A 25,289-nucleotide genomic window follows, 5' to 3' on the forward strand; every position below is an offset into this window, starting at 1 on the left:
CAAGTTAGAAACAGCAGGACTCTTTTATTACAGAACCCTTCACCCAAATGCTCAGCGCAACGCCTGGCAATCACTATGTGCAGAGAAAACAAAAAAAACCTAAAAAACCCAAACCCCAAAGGTTGAAAACTTTTGTAGTCTTGACACTACTCTTTGAAATTGATCTACATCCCAAAGTTAGACAAATATTTAGTTTATTCCCTGATATTAAAAATTATATATATCACATTATTTAATTCAGTTAACTTCAGTAGAGATTTTTAAAAACTTAAGCCCATTGTTTTCCTTCTCAGATGAATAAAAAATCTCATTTAATGTATGATTTTAAAATACTTTAATTTTAGAAAATTAAATAGGATTTAAAATTATTTTTGAATTGCATGCTCTTCTCTGAGAAGTTTTTATAAAATTTCATACTCCTTTCTTCAAAACATGCCCAACACCCCCAACAAAATAAATGCACACATACATGCACATACACACAATCCAGACTGAAAATTATTAGCCAAAGTTGTGCAGTAAAAGCAATTTCCCCTCATTATTTTCTTTTTCTTAACTTTTTCTGGCATTATCAGTCAGTTATCTTTCCAGATAAATTTTAAAAACATTTTGTCAAGTTTCATATTTCTTCCCCTGCAAAACTTGCTAGTATTTTGTTTAGGACTGTATAAATCCAATACATTAATTTGGAAAGAATTAGCATCTTTGCAATGTTCTATCTTCTTATCCAGAAATTTGCATTTTTCCTTAAAAAAAATTCTTGCAAGCTTTCTTTATATATTTAAGACTCTTTAAAATTCAGAGTTTTTTTTTTTTTTGACAGAAAAGTAAGATTTATTGATGGGCCTGAGTAAGGAGGAGACAACTCCAAGGATCTCAAGAGTACAGCGCCTGCCGTTTGTTCAGGGAGCCACCCTTAGGGATGTATTTGACCCCATAGCCCTCTGGGATGAGCTGTTTTCTGCCACCATGTTTTCAAATTCATCCGCATTAAACTTAGTAAATCCCCACTTCTTGGAGATGTAGAGCTTCTGGAGGCCAGGAAACTTGAACTTGGCCCTTCCTGGGGCCTCAGTCACACGCTCCTTGTTCTGCAGCTTGCTGCCGATGGACATTATGACTCAGCCAAAGTGGCCCCTGGCCCCTGTGCCCTGGGGCTTTCTAAAGGTGCTGCCTATACCTGTCTGGAGCTTAGACTGGGGACAGCTTGCTGGTCATGAGTATCCGCTGGAAAGGGCTGTCTCCAAGTTCCTTAACGGAGCGGGTATAAGCAATAGGCCACATACACTACTGAGGAGCCATTGCACGTTGCTCAATGGCTGCATTGTTTGCAGCCATTGCACGTTGGGCCTCCATGGGGAAATGAACACAGTTGGCTTAATTGGCTGCAAAGAAAATTCATGTTTGTTGAGTGTACATATGGCAAAATTCACCTTTTATAGGTGAACCATTCTGCAGCTTTTGACAAATGTATGCATTTATGTAACCACCACTGCAATCAAGATAAAAAATATTTGAAAGTGAGAGTTGATCAGTCGTGTCCTACTCTTTGCGACCCCATGGACTATACAGTCCATGGAATTTTCCAGGCCAGAATACTGGAGTGGGTAGCTGTTCCCTTCCCCAGGGAATCTTCCCAACCCAGGGATCAAATCCCAGTCTCTTGCATTGTGGGTGGATTCTTTACCAGTTAAGCCACCAGGGAAGGCCAAGAATACTGGTGCGGGTAGCTTATCCCTTCTCCAGCGGATCTTTCTGACCCAGGAATTGAATGGGATTCTCCTGCATTGCAGGTAGATTCCTTACCAGCTGAGCTACAAAGAAGCCCAAAGAATATTTGCATCACTGCATAAAATACACCCTTTCCCCTTATAGTCAACTCATATCCTCACTCTTATCCCTAACTTTTTGCTTTTCTCCTAGAATGTCATATAAATGGAACCCCAGAGTACACTTGCTAATGACCCCTTGATTACCCCTGTAGTTTTGGTGATGCTAACCCCATCCCCGTGGCTTACAGGTAGGGGTTCAAGAATGACCCCTTGATACCAGCTAGGCCAGTGAGACTCAAGCCCAGGACTTCTGTTTCAACTAGTACAGAGATCCCTTTCCACAGGGTTGCTAAACATCTGGAAGATAAGCTTAGAACTGCTGAAGGTCATTTTATAAGGATATGGGAAGAGGCCGCTTGTGAACAAAGCCAATAGTCAGAGAAAGAAGGTTTTTACATCCAACCAGGCCTGAGGATGCACCCTTGAATTTATCAGTTACCTGAGCAAATACAATAGCTTGCCAGCTTTTATTTGTCTGTCTTTCTATGCCAGTCGTGATAAGCTTTCTGTCATAGAAACAGGCTTAATGAGGTTCCACATGCAAATATTTTTTGAGGCCCACTATGCACCAAGGCATAGAACACAAATTACCTGCATCAGTCTCAAACCAGGTACACCAGAAACAGGGCTCTGATGAAGCACAAACACAGATAAATTAAGAAGTTTTAACATATATAAATATATTTAGTCCGAATATTTTCAATGTGTCTATACAGTTTCAGCTCACCAGATCATTTCCCAGACCCGGCTTCTTCATCTAACCCATCACTTCTTTTCTCAATGGACACTGACTTTAATTTTCTTTAAGGAGCAGAAAAGGAAAGTGGAGAGGACATTGCTGTTTTGAGTAAGTCCCCAGGACCAGGTCACAATTCACCTAAGATGATCACTTATTCTGCCTTTAACAAATCAGCTTCTATAACATTTTGGTGGTATAGTATCTCTTCATATATATATGGGTAATGAAGAAGCAAACCTGTGTTTATTTGCAGATGATACAATTTTATAGATACAGTTTAAGAAATCTACAAGAAAGCTACTAGAGATAATAGCCAAATATAGAAAGTCTAAGACACAATATAAACATACATATACAAATATCCACTGTATTTTTATATTAGTCACAAATAATTGGGAAGTTGAAAATTTAAAATACCACCTATTGTTGTATTAATAATATCAAATGTTTATACAGATAAATTTATCAAGATGTGTGCAAGACTAATAAACAGAAAATAAACATTGCTTAGAAAAATTAAAGAATACCTAACAAAAAAGGGAGATATACCATCTTCATGGACTCATTATCACTGAGATGTTAGCTCTTCCCAACCTGAGTCACAGATTCAATACAATCTCAGTTAAACTCTTAGTTTTTTAATTAATTGAGACAGACAAGGTGATTCTAAAGTAGTTTTTTTTTTTTTTTTTTAAGCAAAGGGAATAGAGTAGCTGAAACAATGTTATGAAGAACAAGTGTGGAAGTCTCACAACATCTGATTTCAAGGCTTAATATAAAGTATCAGTAATCATCACATTAGGCATAATCAGTGTAAGTGGCATTGGAATACCCACATAGACTAATGAAACGGCATGAAGTATACAGTTGTAGACCCACCCTTACACAGTCAATTGATTTTTGACAAAGGAACCAAGGTGATTTATGGGAAAAGGATAGTCTCCCAACAAATGGTGATGAAACAAATGAATATCCATATGGAAAAATCACAGCCCTTAACTTGAAATGGATTGGGTTATAGCCATAATAAACATATACAAGTTTATTTTTAACTCAATAATAATAACCAAATAAAAATCAAGAATATCCAGGGAAAATTTCGAGAAGACAGCTGAACAAGAAATCAAAAGTCTAAATTCCTTGTAAATTGGATTAGGGTTCTATGTAATCTGAATCAAGGTGTGGAAAGAATTATTTTTTTAGGACAGGAGTAAAAAATAAAATGCTTCTAAAGTATGCTTGGAAGAAATCAGATGGACAAGTAACAGTTAAAAAATTAAAACTAGAGACTAATTAGAGGAGAGGGAACTAGTTCTGTCAAATAAGGTATATTATAATGCAAAATACTTATTAATAAATTGACTTGATACTTTCTTGAAAACAAATATACAAATACAGAAAGTAGACTGGAGAGATTCAAGTCAGTTTTGTTAGAAGTTCTTAATATTTGAGGACTAGTCCAAAAGTCATATTAGGGTAGATGGAAACCTACACGAGGGAAATAAACTGTTTATCCTCACATCATGTTCCAAATAGGTAAAAGGGTTGAAAAGTTAAAGATTAAATAAAAATCAAACTAGAGGAAAGCCTCAGTACATACTGAAATAATTTCTTGGCTGAGAGGTGGCTTAGCACTATGAAAGAAATCACAGTAGATCAATGGTTTGGCTATGTTGGGATTTACATATTTTATTTCAAAGTGAGGTCACAAAGCAAATTTGCCACTGGGAAATATTTTCTACAAATATAACAATTTTTTTATCCTATATACAAAAAGAATTCATATACATATATTTATTTTTAAATTTATTTTATTGAAGTATAGTTCATTTACAATATTGTGTTAATTTCTGCTCTACAGCAATGTGAGTTATATATAAATATATATATATGTGTGTGTGTGTGTATATATACACATACATATTTGGAGAAGGGAGTGGCAACCCACTCCAGTATTCTCGTCTGGAGAATCCCATGGACAAAGGAGCTTAACGGTCTACAGTCCATGGGGTCACAAAGAGTTGGATATGCCTGAGCAGCTAACACACACACACAAAACATACAATACATATACACATTCTTTTTCATATTCTTTTCCATTATTGCTTATCACAGGATATTAAATATAGTTCTCTGTGTTATAGAGCAGCACCTTGTTGTTTATTCATTCTATATATAATAGTTTGCATCGTCTAATCCCAAGCTCCCAATTCACATATAATCTTAAAAAATTAAGATACCCCAAAGAAAAAAAATGCATAGGCCACATAGAGAAAGTTGAGTCATACGAGAATAAAGGTAAATGTCAAGTGAGTATAGAAAGTATCAATCTCATGAGTATATTTTAACAATAATAATTAAAACAATAAATATGATACCATCTTAAGCCATCAAGTTTATAGATTTTTCAGAACTGCGATTCCCACACCAGCAGGGGCACAAGGCAGAACATAGAGTTGGAAGAAGAGTAAATTGTTACATCTATTAAGAATGCAGTTTAGCAATATTCGTGACATTTTTTAGAATGTTCATATTTTTGATTTAGTAAATTTACTTTTAAAAATATAATTCTTAATTTTAAAATGTACTAAATTGCCTCATAAAAATAACGTAAAATATGGACAGAAGTTCCTACATTATTCATGATATCAGAGAGAGAGAGAGAGACAGAGAGTGGGAGAGAACTGTATTCCAACAATATAGAGGGAACAGTGGGCTTCCCTGATGGCCCAGGCAGTAAAGAATCCTCCTGTCAATGCAGAAGACCTGGGTTTGATCCCTGCGTCGGGAAGATCTCCTGGCGAAGGGAAAGACTACCCATCCCAGTATTTTTGCCATGTGCAGAGGAGCCTGGTGGGGTACAGTTGGTGAGGTTGCAAAGAGTCGGACACGGCTGAGCGACTCACACACACACACACACACACACACACACCGAGGGAGCAGTTAATCAACACCTTCACATTCACACTCTGGCATGTTATGCAGGCATTCCAGTTGTTTACAAGGTGGGTTGAAATATGTGGGAAATTGTGTGACATAATGATACACAAATTGAGAAAAATATTTATAACACATGGTTAATGTGCATAATATGCAAAAAGTATCTGCAAAAAAAAAAAAAAAAGTGACCCAGTTAAAAACATGCCAAAGGCAATCAATAGATAATTCACAGGTAAGAAAATCCCAGTGGTCATTAAACTGAAAAAACATATTCAAACTCAGGAAATTGGGAAGTAAAAATTAAAGAAAAAGTGAAATGCTGTGTATTACCCACCAGGCTGACAACAATGTACAAATGATAACATTAAGTGCAGGCAAAGCGGCAAAGCTCTAGACATCCCATGTATTGCTAGTGGGAATGTGATTTGCTTCAGTCTTTTGGGAAAGTAATCTTAGAAAGCTATTAAAATTAAAATATGCATATCCTTTGACCCAGCAATTCCATTTTATAACTCCATCTTACAGAAATAAAAGCATTATTTTTTAAGAAGAGGGGAGAATACATCTTCTGAATGTCCATTAACAGAGGAATGATTGGATATACATTGTGTGTGTCAGAACTATGGAATATGATGCAGTTACGAGAGACAGATCTGTTTTACCAAAGGGATACCATGATAATTCACTGAGAATAAAATAAGTCACAGAAAAACAAAAATGTATGATATATGTAGGAGAGTAAGAACCTATTTTTATTAAACCTTTGCTTTCTTTCTAACTTTTCTTGTTCTTTTTTCCCTTATCTTTTCTTAAATCAATTCCTTCCTTCCTTCCTCTCCTTCTTCTTCTTGTATTGCTCTTTCCTACCTGTCTTCTTTCTAAGCTCTCTTCTTCCCTTCCTTCCTCTGACTCTGTCTTCCTTTCTTGTATGTTTTCTTCTTTATCTCTCCATTGTGTCTGTCCATCTGTTCATTGTGCCTGATGGACAAAAATGCAGTAATACAAGAAGTAGCACGTGCTGTTAGCATCAGTTATTTTCTGAGGATGGAGTGGCAGGAAGGAGACAGGTTTTTAATTGTGTTTTTGCATCTTTGTTTTTCATCACTGGTTACAGGGAACACAGAACAATTTGACGATTTGGGGAAAAAAGATCTAAGAAAAAAAGATTTTATGACATGATAATGCTCTGAACTCTATTTTTGTTTTGTTTTCTTTTGGTTTGAGATACAGGTGAAAAAGATAAAAAAAATTATAAAAGCTCCAATATGTTAAGAGCTTACTCTGATGAACAGAGAGAGGTGTGTTGATGAGTTTTGCTTCTTCATATTATAATGTGCTTTCCAAACCTAAACAAAAAGCATCTTTAAAAAATGTATTAATGAAGTCAGGTTGCTCATCCTCTTTCATTCAAGGGAGATGTAGATTGTGCTTCTTCTGAGGCATCTGTAGGGATGAACCATCACTCTAGGTTCCCCGAGCAGTTAGGAGACGGCATTGCTGCCCCTGGTTTCTGGGACAGGAGGGTGACCTAAAGCGGGACAGTGGGGCCCAGGCTGAGCCCTGCTCACAAGGGCATATCAGGGTCCTCATATTTTGAGGTCCTGTGTGCCATCTTCAGTCCTCCTGCCAGCCCATGAGACGGCCCTGCGGGATATGGTCATAGAAAGAAGAGCCTGTTCCAGATGCAGGAAAGCCGTGAGCCAGGATGGTGGGGAGGTTAAGGGAAGGGCCGCGTGGAGGAGCCACTGGCGCTGTGTGTGTGATCTGGGCCAGAGTCTGTCCTGTGGGGGCTGAGTGGGGCCAGAAACTTCTGGAGAGATCCCACTTTGGGGACGTTCCGTGCTGGGCATGGATGAGTAACTCTTCCAACCCTGGCAATAAAGTGGGGGAGGGAGACAGTAAATAAGCAATGGGCAAAATTAAAACCAGTAATGAGCCATATGAATATTGTGGTGTGATGATGCTGGAGACACATTTATTTGGGAGCACTGCATGTTCTGGGAGAACATAACGGCAATGTGGTTGGTGTCCTCATTTTCCTCCACCGAGTTTCCGCTTATTGGCCCTGGAGGCTGGCAGCACCCGCACCTGTGCCCAGATGCTTTTAAAACCTTGGCAGGGAGAGGCAGGCCCATAATGGAGGGAGGCCAGAGCTCCAGCGCCTTCTCAGTGGGGGAGGGCCGTGAGGGCTGGGGAGGTGGCCCCCGCCACCACCCTTGCCCGCCTGGGTGAGCAGCAGAGGCTAAGTTGACCAGAAGGCTGCCTGTGACAAGTGTTGTCACACATCCTTCAAGGCGATGCTCGTCCTGAAACTATGCCCCAGGGGAGATCCCGCATGTGTGGGGTGTCACGTGAGTCTGTGCTGAAGAAAGGGCGGGAGTTGGTTTGAATCTGCTGCATCCTTCCAGGGAGCTGCTCTCCATTTGGGTCAGGGCTTCCACCCAGAATCGCTTCCTCCTGGGGCCACTGGAAATGCCTTTTAAGGGCTAGAGTCCTGAGGCTGACAGGGCGCAAGAGGCTGAGCTGTGAGGGGGTGGACAGCAAGGCTTAGCCAAAGGGGCTTGGTCAGGATGAGTCTAGAGGCTCTGACTGTCAGGAGCCAGTTTTACTGGAGGGAGTCCTCAGGGCCCACCCACCCTATGCAGGTGCTGGGGAGTCAGGCAGCAAGGATACCAGAGGTCCCCAAACCTCCCACACTGTGTTACTAAGAAGGAGGTGAGGCCAGAGCACCACTGCCAAGTAGTTGGAGGTGGGCAGAAGAGTTTATTAAAGCAAAGATGACTGCATCCTTGAATCAGCTTCTCCCTCCACCAGGTGGGCAAAGAACCTTGCTTGAGGTGGGGGTGGTTCTAGGGCTTTTTGTGGCTTTCCTCCTGTGGGTAGTTTCATGCTTGTCTACTGCTTTCAAATTTACAGCGAGAAAAACACTTTTCAATTGGAAATTTTTGGCAAGATCACTCCAAAACTGGGTCATGGGTCTGAGCCGGGTCAATTTGTAGAAATACTATGTGTGTGTTAGTCGCTCAGTCTTGTCCGACTCTTTGCAACCCCATGGACTGTAACCAGCCAGGCTCCTCTGTCTGTGGAATTCTCCAGGCAAAAGTACTGGAGTGGGTAGCCATTTCTCTCTCCAGGGGATCTTTCCAACCCAAGGATTGAACCCGGGTTTCCTGCACTGCAGACAGATTCTTTACTGTCTGAGCTACCAGGGAAGCCCAGATATACTATACAGCCGCTCATGTTTCTTTAAGGTATGCTTATTTGTGAATTAAAATATGCATGCCTATTGTTGGGCTTCCCTGTCCTTTACTATCTCATGAAGGTTGCTCAAACTCATGTCCATTGAGTCAGTGATACCATCCAACCATCTCATTCTCTGTCACCCCCTTCTCCTCTTGCCTTCAATCTTTCCCAGCATCAGGGTCTTTTCCAATGAGTCAGCTCTTTGCATCAGGTTGTCAAAGTACTGGAGCTTCAACTTCAGCATCAGTCTTTCCAAAGATTATTCAGGGTTGATTTCCTATAGGATCAACTGGTTTGATTTCCTTGCTGTCCAAGGGACTCTCAAGGGCCTTCTCCAGCACCACAGTTCAAAGCACCAATTCTTCAGCACTCAGCCTTCTTTATGGTCCAACTGTCACATCCATACATGACTACTGGAGAAAGCATAGCTTTGACTATCCAGACCTTTGCCAGAAAAGTGATGTCTCTGCTTTTTAATATGCTATGTAGGTTTGTCATAGCTTTTCTTCCAAGGAGTTAAGTGTCTTAACTTCATGGCTGCAGTCACCATCTGCAGTGATTTTGGAGCCCAAGAAAATAAAATCTGTCACTGTTTCCAGTTTTTCCCCATTTATTTGCCATGAAGTGATGGGACTGGATGCCATGATCTTCATTTTTTTGAATGTTGAGTTTTGAGCCTGCTTTTTCACTCTGGTCTCTCACCTTCATCAAGAGGCTGTTTAGTTCCTCTTTGCTTTCTGTCATTAGGGTGGTTATCATCTGCATATCTGCATATACACGCTTGGTGAAAGAGAAATAATTTATACGGTGAAATGTATTCATAACTGACACATATACTCATAAAAGTTCTTCTCCACATGTACATGAAGGTGTGCTGTACTCTCAGGGGTTTTCAGGGACAGCTTTGATTCAGAATGATTCTGAGTGCTGAGCTTGGACCTTTATGTGTGATGGAATTCTGTTGTAGCTAGGAAGCTCTGAAACTCCTCTAAGCCACTGTTTCCATGGTAAAAATTGGAAAAGCTAAGCCCAGAGAAGAGAAGGTATTTGTGTAAAATCAGGGGACAGCACCTAGAATGAATTCTGTGGGTGCACCTTCCAGCTATCTGGCACCGTCTTCCACCCCTAACTGCTTCCTCAACTCTCCATGCAATTCTGCCCAGCTGAGGACCACATCAGTGCCTCCCTTCATGGTCCTGATTCACAAAGTCCAGAGCTGAGCAACTTCTCAGTAAACAGTTCATTCCTCTGCCCCAGCCACATTTCCTAGGCCTTTCAGATGCTGCATTCCAGGAGCTAACTTCTGATAGAGAGAGAGAGAGAGAGAGTTTGTGAGTGTGTGTGTGTGAGCATGCGCACATGCACATGTATGCACGTAGGCTTGCCAGTGATCTCAATGCTCTGGCATGGGCCCATCCTTCACAGGGCCAGGGGCATGAGCTGGTCTGTGGATGCCCCTAGTACAGTGGCCCGGAGAGGAGCACTCCACACACACCGCAGGCAACATCCTGTGGTCTGGGCCTTGGGAGAAAATATCTGGCCTGTTGGCTGGAAGCTGAGCTGATAATTGACATCAAGAGGGAATTGGCTCTTTTAAGACAAATGCTTCCAGATGCCAGGATCACTGGGTCCATGTTCCTACCCAGATGGGTCTGGGTGGGAGCCAGGAAAGGAACAGCAGTTGATAAAGTCAGAAAGGTAGTTAATCATCAAGTAGCTGGCTGGGGCAGATTCCTGCAAGGTCGGACTTACCCAGGATGCCCTGACAGAGAAGGAAGGTGCCAGGACCTCAGAGAACCAGGGGACTCCACCATCTCTCCTGTGACAGTCAGTCCAAGCTTGGGGTGCTGTGATGTTTGTTTGTTGCTGTCAGCAGGAACCTGTTCCCAGATAGGGCCCAGCCATGTGGGGTTTGGAAAGCCTCTGACAGAATCAGGTTTTCTATGGAGATTACAATTGACGACCTGTTTCCTGGCTGCTGGGAAGCCTTCATGGACAGGGACTGTTGACACATCAGTTTCCAGACCCAGCTGGAACCAGTCGAGGTAAATGAAAAGCAGGGAAACTCAGTGGAATCGAACCTTAGGGAACCTCAAAGGGGCCTTCTGCTTGGTGTGTGATTTGGGGCATTTAAATATTTGAAGGATTTGAGCAGATGATTTCACTTTTGAAGGGGTGGTGTGCTAAACTGATGCTGTTGTTTTTAGGCTGGTCACAGTTGATTACGTGTGCTCCAAAGGGAGCCTTCTCAAAATACTCTGGAGTTATGAGACATCCAGGTGGCCCTGGTCTCTCAGGGCCTGGATGGCCACAGTAGCCTCCCGAAAGTCTTCTCTGTTTCATTCTTGCCCACACAGCAAATATGGAAATCAGATCATATCAGGACCCCTACCAAACTGATGACTTTCCACTGAAATTAGAATAAAATCTAAATCCCTTATGTCCTACAAGGCTTGGGTGAAGTGGCCCTGCCTGTTTTCTTGTTTCATCTATTGTCCTCTGCTGCCACACTGGACTCCTTCTTGGTCTTCAAAATTGGTGTGCCCCAGGACATTTGCACTTGCCTCTCTCTGGCCTGAAATGTTCTTACATGGGTATCACCTCTTGCAGCCAGCCATTTCAGTTCAGATCTCACCTCTTCAAATGTATTAGTTAAAGTAGCCCCATCCTAGTTTTCTTTCCCATTGCATTGCTTTATTTTTCTTTAAGCATTGGTCACCTTCTGACATTATCATGATGGTGCTTTAACTTGTTTACTATATGACTTCTCCACCTAGAACATAGGCTCCTCAAGAGCAAGACTTTTTTGGTTCACTGCCATATCCCCAGTATCTAGAATGGTTCTTAGCCAATGGTAACTCTCCAGAAAAATTTGATGGGAAGATGGATGAATGTACAAGCAGATGGACGAATAGATGGGTGGATCAGTAAATGGATGGGAGAGTAAGTGGGTAGATACATGGTGGATTGGTAGATGGATGAGTTGGGGATAGATATATGGATGGGTGAGCGGGTGGGTAGATGGGTGAATGGTTAGTAGAGTGGACCTTGGTGACCCAGGAAGAGTTCAGAGTTTCCAGATAAATGTCATTGCAACAGGGATCCTTGAGAGGGTTGAACAAATTGGCAAAAGATCAAGCCAAGATCATTCTCTCATTCATGCTTTTCTAGTTTAGAAAATACTTGTTTCTTCAAGTGTTATGTACACAAAGGTCTAGCTGTTGGGAACTTATGACATATTTTCCTGGGGATATTTTTTTCTTTCCTTTTGTTCAAGCAACAAGGAACTAGTTATACATTCTGGATGAGCAAACTTTGATAATGAACTTTCTCTTCCCAATGTAACAGTGCAGTGGTGACTGCCAAATTTTTCACCAGATCATCTCCTGTTCCTGAGTAGAACACTAACTTGAAGAAAATATTTTGTTGTATAACTGAAACAGACTCTCCTGAGAATGAACTCTTCATTTGAAATGGTGTATTTCATGATGGGATGCCACCGAGGGCTAAATAAGGGCTAAATGTTCTTGTAAATTATTTACTTTAGCAATTTTCAGGCAAGATGCAGAGCTACAAATAACAATACTAATTATTATGGGGAATGATTTCCTTTTTGGTAACATTTATTATTTGCTGATAATAAACATAATAAAAAGCTCTTTCAGGAACACTTAGAAGTGTATAAAGGAGACTACCATGCTTACACTCTAACCCCACCATTTACACTGAGATGAATATTTTAGCTGAGTTTTTCTTTTTGTCAATTTCTGTCTACACATACATCAACATACAGGCACATTTTACATAGTTTTATTTATCCTCTACATATAATTTGTATGACTTTTTTCACTTACATGATATTCCATATATTTTCCCAGTTCATTTAAAAACTCTTGGTGAACATTATTCAATTCTCCATTGTATTTAATTGTATAGGCCGGCCTTGTTTAGCAGACATACAATGTGAGCTGCATTATAATAAGTAAATTAAAAATTTTCAGGAAGCACAATAAACAAGTAAGAAAAAACAGGTAAAAGTAATTTTAATCATACATTTTATTTACTCTCATATTTATAAAATTTTGTCATTTCAACGTCTGGTCAATATAAAAATTATTGAGATATTTTACATTTTTTGAACTAAGTCTTTGAGATCTATGTGCATTTTACATCTCAATTTAGATCAGACACATTCGAAGTGTTTAGCAACCGTATATCTTGAGTGGTTACCATGTTCATCAGCCCAGGACTAATCTATTGAAAATTTGTATTACGACGGTTTGTAAGTAGTGGAAAAGATTTTATGTTAATCCCCATATTCTAACTTAAAAGGCCATCTTCCAAGGATAAAAGCAGCCTGAAATTAGAGTTTCAGTTATCTTCTATCAGGTCTCAAGGTGATTAATTCAGTTTGATAGCTACAAGATACAGCCTCAATTCCTCAAAATGCTAAATGAAGTGGAAAGATGTTGAAAACAATGTTTTTCACATTACACATTTGATACCATTTTGCCTCTTTTCAAAGATGATTTCTTAGGCGCTAATGAAAGCTGATGTCTCTTAGTATATTAAGATCATATTCAATACAAGGCAAATGAATTGAATTAGTTCAGATGGTATTGATTATTATCAGTTCAACTTCAGCTCTGGATCCATCTGCTCTCTTCCATGGAATCCTTGGTTCTCCGAGGAAGCTCACTGATGTCACAGGCCCCTTCTGGTTCCTGTCCTCATTTTAAAATAAAATGCTCATCCCTGGGCACAATGATGGGACTATACTGTGGCAGACTCAATTTTAAAATTTACTCTTGAGCTGAAGGATTTGAGATGAATCTAGTGGATGGAACTGGTCCTCAAGTGATGTTTCAAGGTAGAAACATTTTGACTGGGTGTACGCACAAGACCTCATGAAGGAGGGGAGGGGAAGAAGAAAGACTGTCTCCCTCCTGAGGGACCTTCTTGCTTAGTTATGAGGTCCAGCCTAGCAGGTTGCAGAGGCAGGAGAGATATCCCAGAGCCCATCTGAGCTAATGGAGACCTACCTGTTGGTTTATGTCAACATGGGTCCACCCAAAAGCTCTTACCTGCTGCCTCCCACATGTCATGTTTGCATCCTAGGGGCGCAACAATGGATCAGATGGTGTGTCTGTCTTGAAGGTGATTCACCGAGGGAGATGGGCAAGCAAACCCTAAAGTACAACTTACCTCTTGTGGTAAGAGATGTGCCTGGATTGCTGTATGTGGCACATTCATTTGGTTGCTCAGCCCTCAAGCGTGTCTTCCTGGAGAACAGGCCTGACTTGCCACGTGACCTCAGGCAGGCTCCTCCTCATGCATCTCTGTGAAATCAGTGTAATAAAATAACTGGCTCCTAGGGGTGATAGGGGAGGAAAATGAGATAATTCCTGTTAAATATCTCACATGGTTTGTCACCCAAAGCAATTATTCACTGAGTATTGGCTGCCGTTACTATTACTGCGGTTGTTGTTTTATTGGAAGTCAGGAAACACACGATAGCGCGTAGACTGTGAGTGATGGTGAGGCATTTAAAGTAGGGCAGAGATGTGCACGGACCTGCAGTTTTAGACAATTGCTCTGGTGTAGGGGCTGCAGCTTTGCCTTGCAGGAGGGTCATTGAGCTGCCATCCAAGTGGAAGTGGCATCTAGGGGACTTGGCTTAGAGCTGCATTTTCATAACAAGGGTGTTGCTTTTATTAGATTCTTGGTTATGATGAATAAAATAACACCACTGAAAAGAGATGCATTTATTCTCATGAAATATTTTCTTTTTACGTGTCATTTCTTCATCCTTGTCATCGCTGTCATCACAGGGTGTGTCTTGGAAAGACGAGGGCATGGGGGAGATGGGTGCTCCCACCATTCTGCCCACTGGGTGCGAGATGGAAGAGCATGTGGGCATGGGAAGGGAGCTGGGCATGAATCCCAAGTGACAATACAAAGTAGCCTCAACACCCACCCCCACAGAGGTCCGGGCAGCTCTGCCCAAATAGTGGCTCCATATTTACACAGCCTCCGCCTTCTCCTTTATCTCAGCCATCAAAAGTTTAAGGAGATTTAAAAACCACTGGGGTGTTATGCAGAAAATACAGCCTCAGGTCACTGATGGAATTCATGCCCAGGTTCTGCCAAGGCAGGGCCGGAGCCCACCCCTCCAGGGTGTCTGGGCTGTCACTCTCCCCATTTGTCTTCTTGATTGTAAAAATTAAACACATGCACAGGAGGGCTTGGGAGGCAGAGTTATGGGGGATATAAAGTGCCTGACAGCATATAAACTTGGCTGTCCCGCAGTGGAACACCCAGTCACGTGGTGCCAAGAGGGGATCCTGGAGACGAGGCAGCAACAGGCAAATTGCAAGGGGCAGAGGGGGCAGGCAGTCTGCCAGTTGGGCAGGGGCATCTGCAGGCCCCAGGGTCTCCAGAAGCTGGGCTGCTCCTCGCTGGGTGTCCCCCTGGCTGGAGGTGGCAGAGGAAGGAGCAGAAGCCATATTTTCAGGAAAAAAGTGCCGAAGCAGCTGTGGGGTAACAAGGCTGAGGCAGGAGTTCTGGTGAAAGACAGGTATGGGGGATACCAGGGTTGCCCCTCACGTGAATGTTGGGGAACAACCATCATGAGCTTTACTAAGCACGGCACCTGTAGGCTTCAGAGGAGATGCGGAGAAATTGCCAGCCTGATGGTGAAATCTTGAGCTGTAAACATAGGCAGAATCAGAGGCAAAAACTACGTTTATGAAGCAGGAAATCCACGCTACTGGGGCTCCTGCCTACAGGGCACCGGGGGTTCCCCTCAGCTTCAGGGCTTCCCAGAAGGCCATGCCCACCTGATCAGGTGGCCTTGTTTGGGGGCTTGAGGCATTGTCTGCTGGGGGTTGGCTGTCCCCGTGTCCTGGGAAACTCATCAGTGGTTCCACTGCCAGGACATCTGGGGAGCAGAGGCGTAGATGCCTCAGTGTGTCCTGGAGAACTTATGTGGCCCGGCCCAAGGTGCTGGCGGGGACCTCTTGGTCAGCTTGTGTGTGTGTGTGTGTGTGTGTGTGTGTGTGTGAGACACACACACAGAGAGAGAGAGAGAGAGAGCTGGGAAGAGTGGAGGGAGAAGGAAGGGAGAAAGCGAGTTATGGGGTAGAAACTGCAAGTGCCATAAGGCCTAATAAGTGCTTATTCATTGTTCCTTGCCTGAGATATTTCTAGAAGACCTACTATGCACTTGTCTTGTACATACCAGACTCAGTCCCAGTTTCACCGAGCCCACAGAAAGATATTAACCAAATGATCACACAATTATTTAATATACAACTGAGGTAGATCGGTTGTTCTGCGCTGTATCAAATGTGCACTGCTGGCCCCCTCTGGCACCTCCTTTGTTTGGAAACTTGCCTGTGCATCTTTTGAGGTGCATGGATTTCATCATGGGAAAGCCGAGGGAGAAACACATTTGCCATCTCTATTGTTTTTTCATTTAGAACCGGTTGTGGATGAAGGTGCCAATGTTAGTGGGCACTTCTGAATTCCAGCCTTACTGCTTCTGTCTAGGTGAAGTTGTAACCCCCTTTTTAAAAGATATTTAATTTCGAGTATAATGTTCATACCGAAAAGTGCACTGATTACAAGGGCCCGGCTCGATGATTGGAGCACACCTATGTACCCAGCACCCAGACTAGGCCTCGGGGGATGAGGAAACTGGGCGCACCCCACCGGCCAGCAGCTTCCCAGAGCACCCCGTGTCCCGACTCACATACCCCGTGGGCCAGCCTTGTTCTTTAACGGACCCACAAGTCATATGATCTCTCTGTACCTGTTGTTCCTCCTCAGCCTTGTGTCAGGAAGCGTCATCCACATTCTGTGGCCTTTGCTGGTGGGTGTCTGAAGAGTCTTTCTCTTAACTCTGAGTGAAGATGATCTGAACATCAAGGGGACACAGGTCTGATGGTTACCAGCAGCTGTGCCATCTCCCCTTGCTCTGACCCCTTGGGCCACCATCTAGGAACAGAGGTCCCTCAGGACACCAGCAACTGGGACGAGAAATTCTGCATCCCTCCTCTTTGCCTTTCTCATCCCTACTCTCACTGCGGAGGGTGTACATTTAAAAGCCTGGGTCACAGGACTTCCCTGGTGGTCCAGTGGCTAAGATGCTGCACTTCCAATGTCAGAGGCTCAGGTTTGATCCCTAGTAGGGCACTAGACCCCAGATTCTGCAACAAATGAACCCTCATGCCACGAGTAAGCCTGGCATAACCAAATAACTAAAAATAAATATTAACAATATTTTAATAAATAGCAAAATTTTAATAAATATGAAAATAAATATTAACACATTAAAATAAACATTACCTAGATATTTAAAATACATGGTAAAATATTATTTATTAAAATAATAAAATAAATATGTTAAAAGGAGCCAGACTGCCTGGGAATGAATTGCTCTGGGACCTTGGGCCACTTCTTAAGCTGTCTGTGCCTCTGTCTCCTTGCCTCTAAAGTGGAGTTGACATTAACAGCACTTATCTCATGGCTGCCGTGGGGCTTCGATATGAAGTTTGGCACTGAGAGCTACCATTGTTTTCAGACCAGTGCTAACTTGGGGATTTGGACCAGGACTTTTTATTCTTTTTTCATGGGTGAAGAAACAGAAACCTAGAGAGAGGAAGCAGGCTGCAACACTTAAGAATTCCCCTTTTCTAAACAAGACCTGCAGGTATCATGGAAGGAGATGCAGAAGGTGAAATTGCTACAATGATGCTTCATGGGTGCTGTGCCCCATTGTCTTCAAAGGCTGTTGTCATCCTTTATTTCATACACCCTTGTGGCAATCTTATTGCACCAGATGCACAGGGAGAGTTGGTCTCATTATTCCCAATAGATCCCATTTCACAGATCAGATAACTGAGGTCCTAGAAGATCACACAGCTACCAAATGGTCCACCTGGGTGTTTTGGCTCCTGGTGTACCTACCTCTTCTCTTTTCTTTGGGTTATTCTTCCAGCTTGTAGGAGAGGGAACTTAGGAGGTATCACTAAAACATCATCTCTTGAGCAGAAACTCCTAGTGTGAACCCTGGCACATTTTAAGGCTATGCGTTTATACTCTGCTTCTCAGCAGCTCTGGAATGTTCTCACTCTCAGTGGGGAACTCTGCCAATTAGCTTTTGACAAATCCATATATTTAATAGAATTTTCAATCATGCTTTTGAAATAGAAAAAAATAATGCTTACATATCAAAGGAATACACAAGTGAAATATATTGGTTAAGTTGCTCTAGTTAATTTTTTTGAGTTTCCTGGCAGGCAGAGCAAGGCTTATTGTTAGTAAGAAGCATGGCCCTCTTCCAAGATTCACCAAGCACAAAGCTGTTATCTTTGTGTGGTTGTTTCTCCCCTGGGCACTTTTAAAAGTTAAGACTGGGGAGGACAACTTGGCTCTCAGGAGTCTTTCTGGGGAGCACTGAGGGTTAGTGAGTCTCACTCACTCGTGTGGAGGGCAGGTAAGACTTTGTGGGAGAGGGGCTGGCCCAGGCATGAGGGTGCTAACAGTGGTTGTCTTCATGACCATCATGGTCAGTCCTCACTATTGCTGCATTCTAAACCAGGTGGATAATCAGAATCACCCGGGGATACTTTATTTTTAAAATATCCATTGGTCCCTCTTTAGGTGTCTTGATCGTGCCCCTGAAGCGAGGAGGTTTAGCAAAAGCTAGGCAGTGTTCTATTGAAGTCTGGGATCCAGGCATCTTCCCAACAACCTGTGAGGATATGGTATGATTATACCCACTTTACAGATGAGAAAACTAAGGCAGAAAAGTTGAACTCAGGTGATCAAGACCAAGTAGCTGGTGGGTGATATAATCTGAATTTGAACTTGGGATCTTCTACCTGCATTGTGAGCGCTTCCTGCGCTGACCCAAATCAGAGGGAGGGCTTGCCCACAAGACGGTGCTCATATGTTTTTCTACTTTTGTTTTCTACCTTGACTACAAACAATTACAATGTTTATGCTGCCCCCGGTCAAACAGTTTCAGGATGTATGTTTTTGTAGTTTCTGTAGCTGATTTCATGTATTCTCAAGTTTCATTTCCTATTATGTTTGTGAATGTACAAATGATTATTTTTTCCTTTGGTGGCCTCGGGCTATGAACTTGGAACATGGATGCAATCTAATATAGTAAAGTGAGGTGCCTACTTCTATCTGCATGCCTTCCTTGTACTGCCCTCTGTTGTGTTTGGGATGGCCATTCATACTTTAGTATGAATTGGGAGACAGAGGGGCTTGGTAAAAGTCCAGCTCTGGGGACAGGTGTGGAATCCACGGCAACCAGCAGAATCCCTGAGTTTCTCTTTCTTAGCCTGAAGATTATCCTGTTTGTCCAAACAGAGTCTCTCCAAACACCCCATCTGGAGGCACCACCTGCCCCTGACGTGGGCACAGAGCACAGACGTGCCAACTCTCTAGCCCAAACCCTGGCTCAGGGTGTGCTGTTTCCCTGGGTGGGGGTGGGGGAGATGCCATGGCTTTAGAAAAAGAAAATAAAGCCTCACTCTTCAGCAGAAGACAGTGAGGCATACTTGATTGTTGGAGCAAATGCCGATTTCCTTATAAGGGTCTGGCCGTGCAATGGGGGAAGGCCAAGGAAAGACAGGCTAGATTTTTGTTTTGATGTTTGTTTTATTCTGGAACAGAAAGTGGACCCGGTCGGGGACTGGATCCTCGTCCTACGTCTCTTGCACAAGAAGGACACACATACATCATGGAAGAAGACGGGCGAGCAGGTCATCTGTCTTGGGGGGAGCTGATTGTCCATGTGACCAGGAAAAGGTCAGGAACCTGTGGGTATTAATTAATCCAGCCGGCCACACAGCCTTCCTTGTTTATTAGGGAAAGCCACGGCATTTGGCCAGAATGATGGGTTTTTAAAGATTGGAGATTTATTAAGAGGACAGCATCTGCTTACTGTTTTGTGAGAATTCAGCGTGTCTTTGTAAGGCTGTTGGGGATAGTTGCGGTGGGTAACACAGGCAAACACTCCTTTTGTCACTCTCTTATCATATTCCTGCCAAAATCAGTCCTCCTGCCCTATCTACACGGAGCCCCCCAAAGGGGTGAGCCCCTGCTCCCTTGTTGCATGACTGGGGTTCCCGAGGTCCTCTCCAGGTTAACACAATACAGCCTCAAATTCTAAAGTCAATTGCTTTAGTATATGTGGAATAGCTACTCTGTGCCAGCCATGATGGGGGCCTGGTTGACCCTCAGGTACGCATGAAAACCTGTAGTGTTTTCCAGCTTGTAGAACAGGGGATGCTCAGACACTCGGCTCTGAGCTTAGCCAGTGAGGACCACCCTTCCCCATAAGCCCTGGGGGAGACCTCTGAGACTTCTGTTGCACACATTTACCATCACTCACCTCTTGGCTCTGGGCTGCAGCCTCATTTCCACCCTCCCCTTCCCTGCTCCAGGTTCCTCAGTAGAGATTCCATCTCAAGATCATCCCAGTTAACCCCATCTGTGTCCCATATCCACCCTGATACAGACCCCTGAATTGACACCTGTAAATATTTGTGTATGTCTTAAAGGCTTGGACGAAGGAGGATTTAGATCACAGGAATACAAATGACGTCACAGCCTGAGTTGTGTATCCGATTTGTAAATGCCCTCAGCTGTTGCCACATTTGCAGATGTTTGGAGCATGGACTTACAGTTCCTCAGAGCCTCAATAGTCCCCCAAGAACCAGTAGCCCAAAGGGGGCGCACATGCTCCAGAGCAGTCGCAGGTGATTTTAAGCCATGTGGAGGAATCCATCCTTTATTTAGATATGTATTTATGTTTAATTTCATTGATACCATCTCTCTACAGCAAGTGACACTCATTTTACTTTTATGGTAGTCATGTAACTTTAAAAAACAAAACTATTTTGTATAAAAAGCGAGCCATGTTGAAGGAGAAATATTAGGTAGACGACAGAGCAAGCATGACAGAGATGCGCCAACGCAACAGAGTGAGATGCCAGGGACCCACTTCAGGTGTCCTCTTCCTGGTAGAGGTAGCAGCTCTCGGTCCTGAATCCCAGTCCCCAGGTCCTACAACTTCAGGAGGCCACTCCGCTTCATGAACCCCTATCTCCTTATCTGACAAGTGGGGATGGTTACATCAGCCTTTCACCACCTGAAGACAATGATAGATGGACAAGATAAAGTGAATAACAGTATTATTGTTTTTATTTACATTAGTATTTATTAAAGAATCTGACTGCCATTGCAGGAGATGTGGGTTCACTCCCTGGGTCGGGAAGATTCCCCCGAGAAGGAAATGGCAACCCACTCCACTATTCTTGCCTGGGAAATCCCATAGAGGAGAAGTCTGGCGGGCTATAGTCCATGGGTCGCAAAAGAGTCAGACAGGGCTGAGCAACTAAACAACAACAACAAATAAAAAAACGAACGTGTGCTAAGCTCCCGTTGCGTGTCAACCCCTCGCTAGGCATCCCATAGATATGACTCATGTCATCCTCCCACAGCCAGCGTGAGACCAGCATGACATACATTTTAAAAAACAAGGCCTCTCAAAGTAAGAAGCCAGGTATTCCCACACACCCCGTCATAAGATGGCAGGGAGCAAACAGTGAGAAGACAAATATTCTCTAACTAATTCGACAGAATTAATTAAATTCACATTTTGAAATGCTGATTTAGTTCTGTATTTAACTGTCTCCTGTTTTTATGGAGCTTGTAAAGAGATTAAAAATATCTGTCCAGCAAAGTATCTTTAGCCGGTGCCCTGCTTTCTAGCATCCAAAAGATAGAAGCATTCGGAAACATGGCCTGTGTGAGAGAACATTAGGAGAAATAGTAGTAATACACTGCGTCTATGCCGGCCGTGGTTGTCTCTGGGCTCTAGGGACTGTAACTGTATTTTCTTTCTCCTTTTCTCTCTCTCTCTTTTTTTAAAAGACTTTCTATTTCACTGTATTAATCCAAAGGTCTACAATATGCACATTAAAGTCAGCGGCACACGAGAAAATTTCAGCATAGAGTCCAACTTATAAATTTGCAGAAACTCCCTCAGGGGTCTGAGCAGCCAAAATGATCTTCATGATAACATGAAGACATTATTTGGCCTTTTCATTTTGTGTTGATGGTGAGTGAAACTGCGGGCGCCTCAGCATAATGGAGGTCCTCGCAGTCCCCGTGCTGCTCACCGCCACGCTGTGCAGAAAGAGGAAAAGCCACTCTCACGTGGGATACCATGGAATATTACTCAGCCTTCACAAGGAGGGAAATCCTGACACCACTGCGCATCACACACGAACGTCAAAGACATCATGGTAAGTGAAATAAGCCAGTCACTAAAAAGACAAATACTGCATGATTCCAGTTCTATAAAATGCTCCGAATAGTCAAATTAGTGGAGACATAAAGTAGAAAGGTGGTTTCCAGGGGCTGCGGAGACTGAGGGAGGGTGGGGAGTCATTGTTTGACAGGTCTAGACTTTCAGTTTTGTAAATGGCAAAAGAATTCCAGAGATGGATGCGGGTGATGGTTGCACAACAATGGGAACGACACATTTAAACGATAGTCAACATGGGAACTTCCCTGGTGATCCAGTGGCTAGGACTCTGTTCCACTTGCAGGGGACACAGGTTTGATCCCTGGTTGAGGAATTAAGGTCCCACCCACACGCTGCATGGTGCAGTTAAAAATAAATAAATAAATAAAAAGAATAAAAATGTCTTATCAATTTAAAAACAATGGTGAAGAGGGTAAACTTTGTTATGTCTTTTGCCACAATTAAGAATAAATATTCATATTTATGTACTATTACATGGATTATTTAAAAGATCCTGAATTTGAAAAGGAAGAAGGGACTTGATGAAGCAGTAACAGTTATTAACTTCACTCCATCTCAGTCTTCGAGCACAGACCTTTGAAATACCCTGTGTGATGAAACGATGCACGCAGAGCAATCCCGTCCAGTGTTGAAGCTGACAGCTCCCGCCAGGAGAAGCAGCTCTGTTATATGAGGGGTCCTAAGCTGGACCCCCTGCCTTTTTTTTTTTTTTTCTTCACAGAGCACCATTTTCTCTTGAGAGAACCACTGATACACAGACTCTGGTTATTCAAACTTGACTACTTGGCAGAATTTTCTGGAAAATGAACAAATGAATCCTGTCACTTCCAGGAAAATAACTGACAGTATTTGTTGCCAATGATAAAATTCAAGCTTTCAAGAATTTTGAAATACTTACATCAGCCACCATGAGCTTGACAGCTTTCCAGAACTTAAAGAGATACTAATGAATGTGACTTTTTTTTAATATTGTACAATGAATCGTGTCAACATTGGAAGAGCTCTCTGCTTATTGAATAGATAATATTCAAGTGACCAATGCTTGTTGTTACCAAATCATGAAAGGGTAAAAGATTAATTCAAGCATCAAGATAACCTGGTGGATTTAAATGTAACAGAATATAAAAAGTTCATGTATTTTCAAATTCCCTATTGTAACTAACCTTTAAGAAACTCCCAGTGTCTGCGTTTTGGTGTAGTATCAAAGAAGAATATCCACAATTATGTGAAAAGGCTATTAACACACACCTCCCTTTTCCAACCACATATCTGTGTGAGATCAGATTTTCTTCATAGACTTTAACAAAAACAACATATTGCAACAGACTGACTGTGGAAGCAGATATGGGGTTCAGTTGTCTTTTATTAAGCCAATCACAAAAGATGCCTGCAAAAATGTACAGTAACGCCACTCCTGTCACCAATTTTTTGAACATATTGTTATTTTTTCATGAAAACATTCTAGATATGTTAGTATATAATGGGCTTACTGTTCTTTTTAAATAGATTATTAAGTGACTCTTTAAAATCTGTCTTAATTTCTAAGGACTCACCTCAACAAAAGCACCAGGGGCTACAGTAACTTTCCAAAGGTTTACATTTTTAAGAGTTCTGAGACCAAAAAGTTTGAAACCCACTGATCTAGAGCAGCTGTCTCAACCGTTATTGTCCATTAAAGTCAGCAAGAGGTTTAAAAGAATTTTCACCTCTATTTCCACCCAAGCTGATTAAATCAGACTCTTTGGTAACTGGGCTCAAGCATGGGCATTTTACAAAGCCTCCCCAGGGATTGTATTATGCAGTCATACCTTAGAATTTGGTCAAGAAATCATGTTATGTAGCTGCCACCTGGTTCCCATGGAGAGGAGGGAGCACAGTTGGCTGAGACCTGGTACCCATCTTACAGAGTTGACTCCTGATTTGGTCCGTGTTCTGAGTTATTGAGTTAATAAGTGACTACACATGGCAAGTGTGCTATCCAGATTTAAGGAGGAGCAGTTGCCCCTGGAGAAGGAAATGGCAACCCACTCCAGTATTCTTGCCTGGAGAACCCCAGGGACAGAGGAGGCTGGTGGGCTACCGTCTAGGGGGTCGCACAGAGTCGGACACGACTGAAGGGACTTAGCAGCAGCAGCAGCAGCCAATGCAGGAGACGTAGGTTCGATCCCTGGGTCAGGAAGATCCTCTGAAGGAGGAAATGGCAACCTACTCTGTTATTCTTGCCTGGGAAATCCCATGGGGTTGCAATGAGTGGGACCTGAATTAGTGACTAAACAAGTTGCTTCATTAGGACACCTCTTTCTTCTACTTCAGATTAGCAGTCCAGATGTCTTTACAAGCACGCTCTTTATCCTCTGTATACCCCATCACTTGGATGGGATGTTTGTTGAAAAACTGACTCTGAAGCCTAGAACCTCAGGTGCCGCAGGCAGAGTGAGAGATCAGATCTGACCATGGGGACCAGTTGACAGTCAGAGATCTTGAGGTTCTTTGAATTGGGGAGAGTTCTTTGGATTCGCAGTACACCCATCTGATAGCTTGCCCTCGGCCAAGGGTTATGGCTGCTTTCTCTTTTCTATCAGTCACCTAACTGCCATGTGATGTTCTGGGTCATTAGCCCAAATCCTCAGAAACAAAGAGGAAATACACATTTTCATTCTGACCACCCCACTGGCTGGGGTAACATAATCTGGTTTGAGAGGTCTCATCACTCTCCTGCTACATGAAATTGACATGCTTTTGGAAAGCTGGGTGGAGGCTCCTTGGTCCACAGGCCTTTCTTCCTTTAATGCAGGATTCAGTGGAGGTCTTTCGCTGCATTTTTCATCTGGGTCATCTTGGGCTTCTCTCCTCTCCATCTTGGTCACTGGTCCAGGGCATAGCGACACTCGTTTGGCCTTTTAATTGAACACGGACGATGGATTTGGGGTTGATAAATGCAAGGCCACCTCCCCACCACCCGATGGATAGACTCCCTCTGGCTGCATCTCTACTTTCACGCTCACCATCCTTGACATCCCAGTCATCTCAATAATGAGAAACAGAGTGGGCGCACCTGCTCAGAGGCCCTACTGTGCCAACACCCTTCCCCAGGTCTCAGGAGGCACATGGGTAAGAGAGCTGACCAGGCGACAGGGGCAGGGCACTAGATAGGGAGGGTCCCAGGCGGGCGACCCATTTA

The 25,289-nt window shown here is 42.9% G+C and overlaps 1 long non-coding RNA gene and 1 pseudogene across 2 annotated transcripts; one reads left to right on the forward strand and one right to left on the reverse strand.

The window, feature by feature from the left end:
* Window positions 1-1,235: 1,235 nt before the first annotated feature.
* LOC122421821 lies at window positions 1,236-1,391 on the reverse strand (annotated as a pseudogene).
* A 9,150-nt stretch (window positions 1,392-10,541) lies between these two features.
* LOC122421678 lies at window positions 10,542-24,220 on the forward strand. 2 transcript variants are annotated; one of them, XR_006263557.1, is made up of 3 exons: window positions 10,542-10,799; window positions 19,446-22,085; window positions 22,599-24,220. It is a non-coding gene; the product is annotated as an uncharacterized LOC122421678 (long non-coding RNA). The 2 variants fall into 2 exon arrangements; XR_006263558.1 differs by having other exon boundaries at window positions 22,668-24,220.
* The last annotated feature ends 1,069 nt before the right edge of the window (window positions 24,221-25,289 follow it).

This window comes from Cervus canadensis, chromosome 18 (genome assembly GCF_019320065.1).
Source record: "Cervus canadensis isolate Bull #8, Minnesota chromosome 18, ASM1932006v1, whole genome shotgun sequence".
In the NCBI taxonomy this organism is placed as follows: Eukaryota; Metazoa; Chordata; class Mammalia; order Artiodactyla; family Cervidae; genus Cervus; species Cervus canadensis.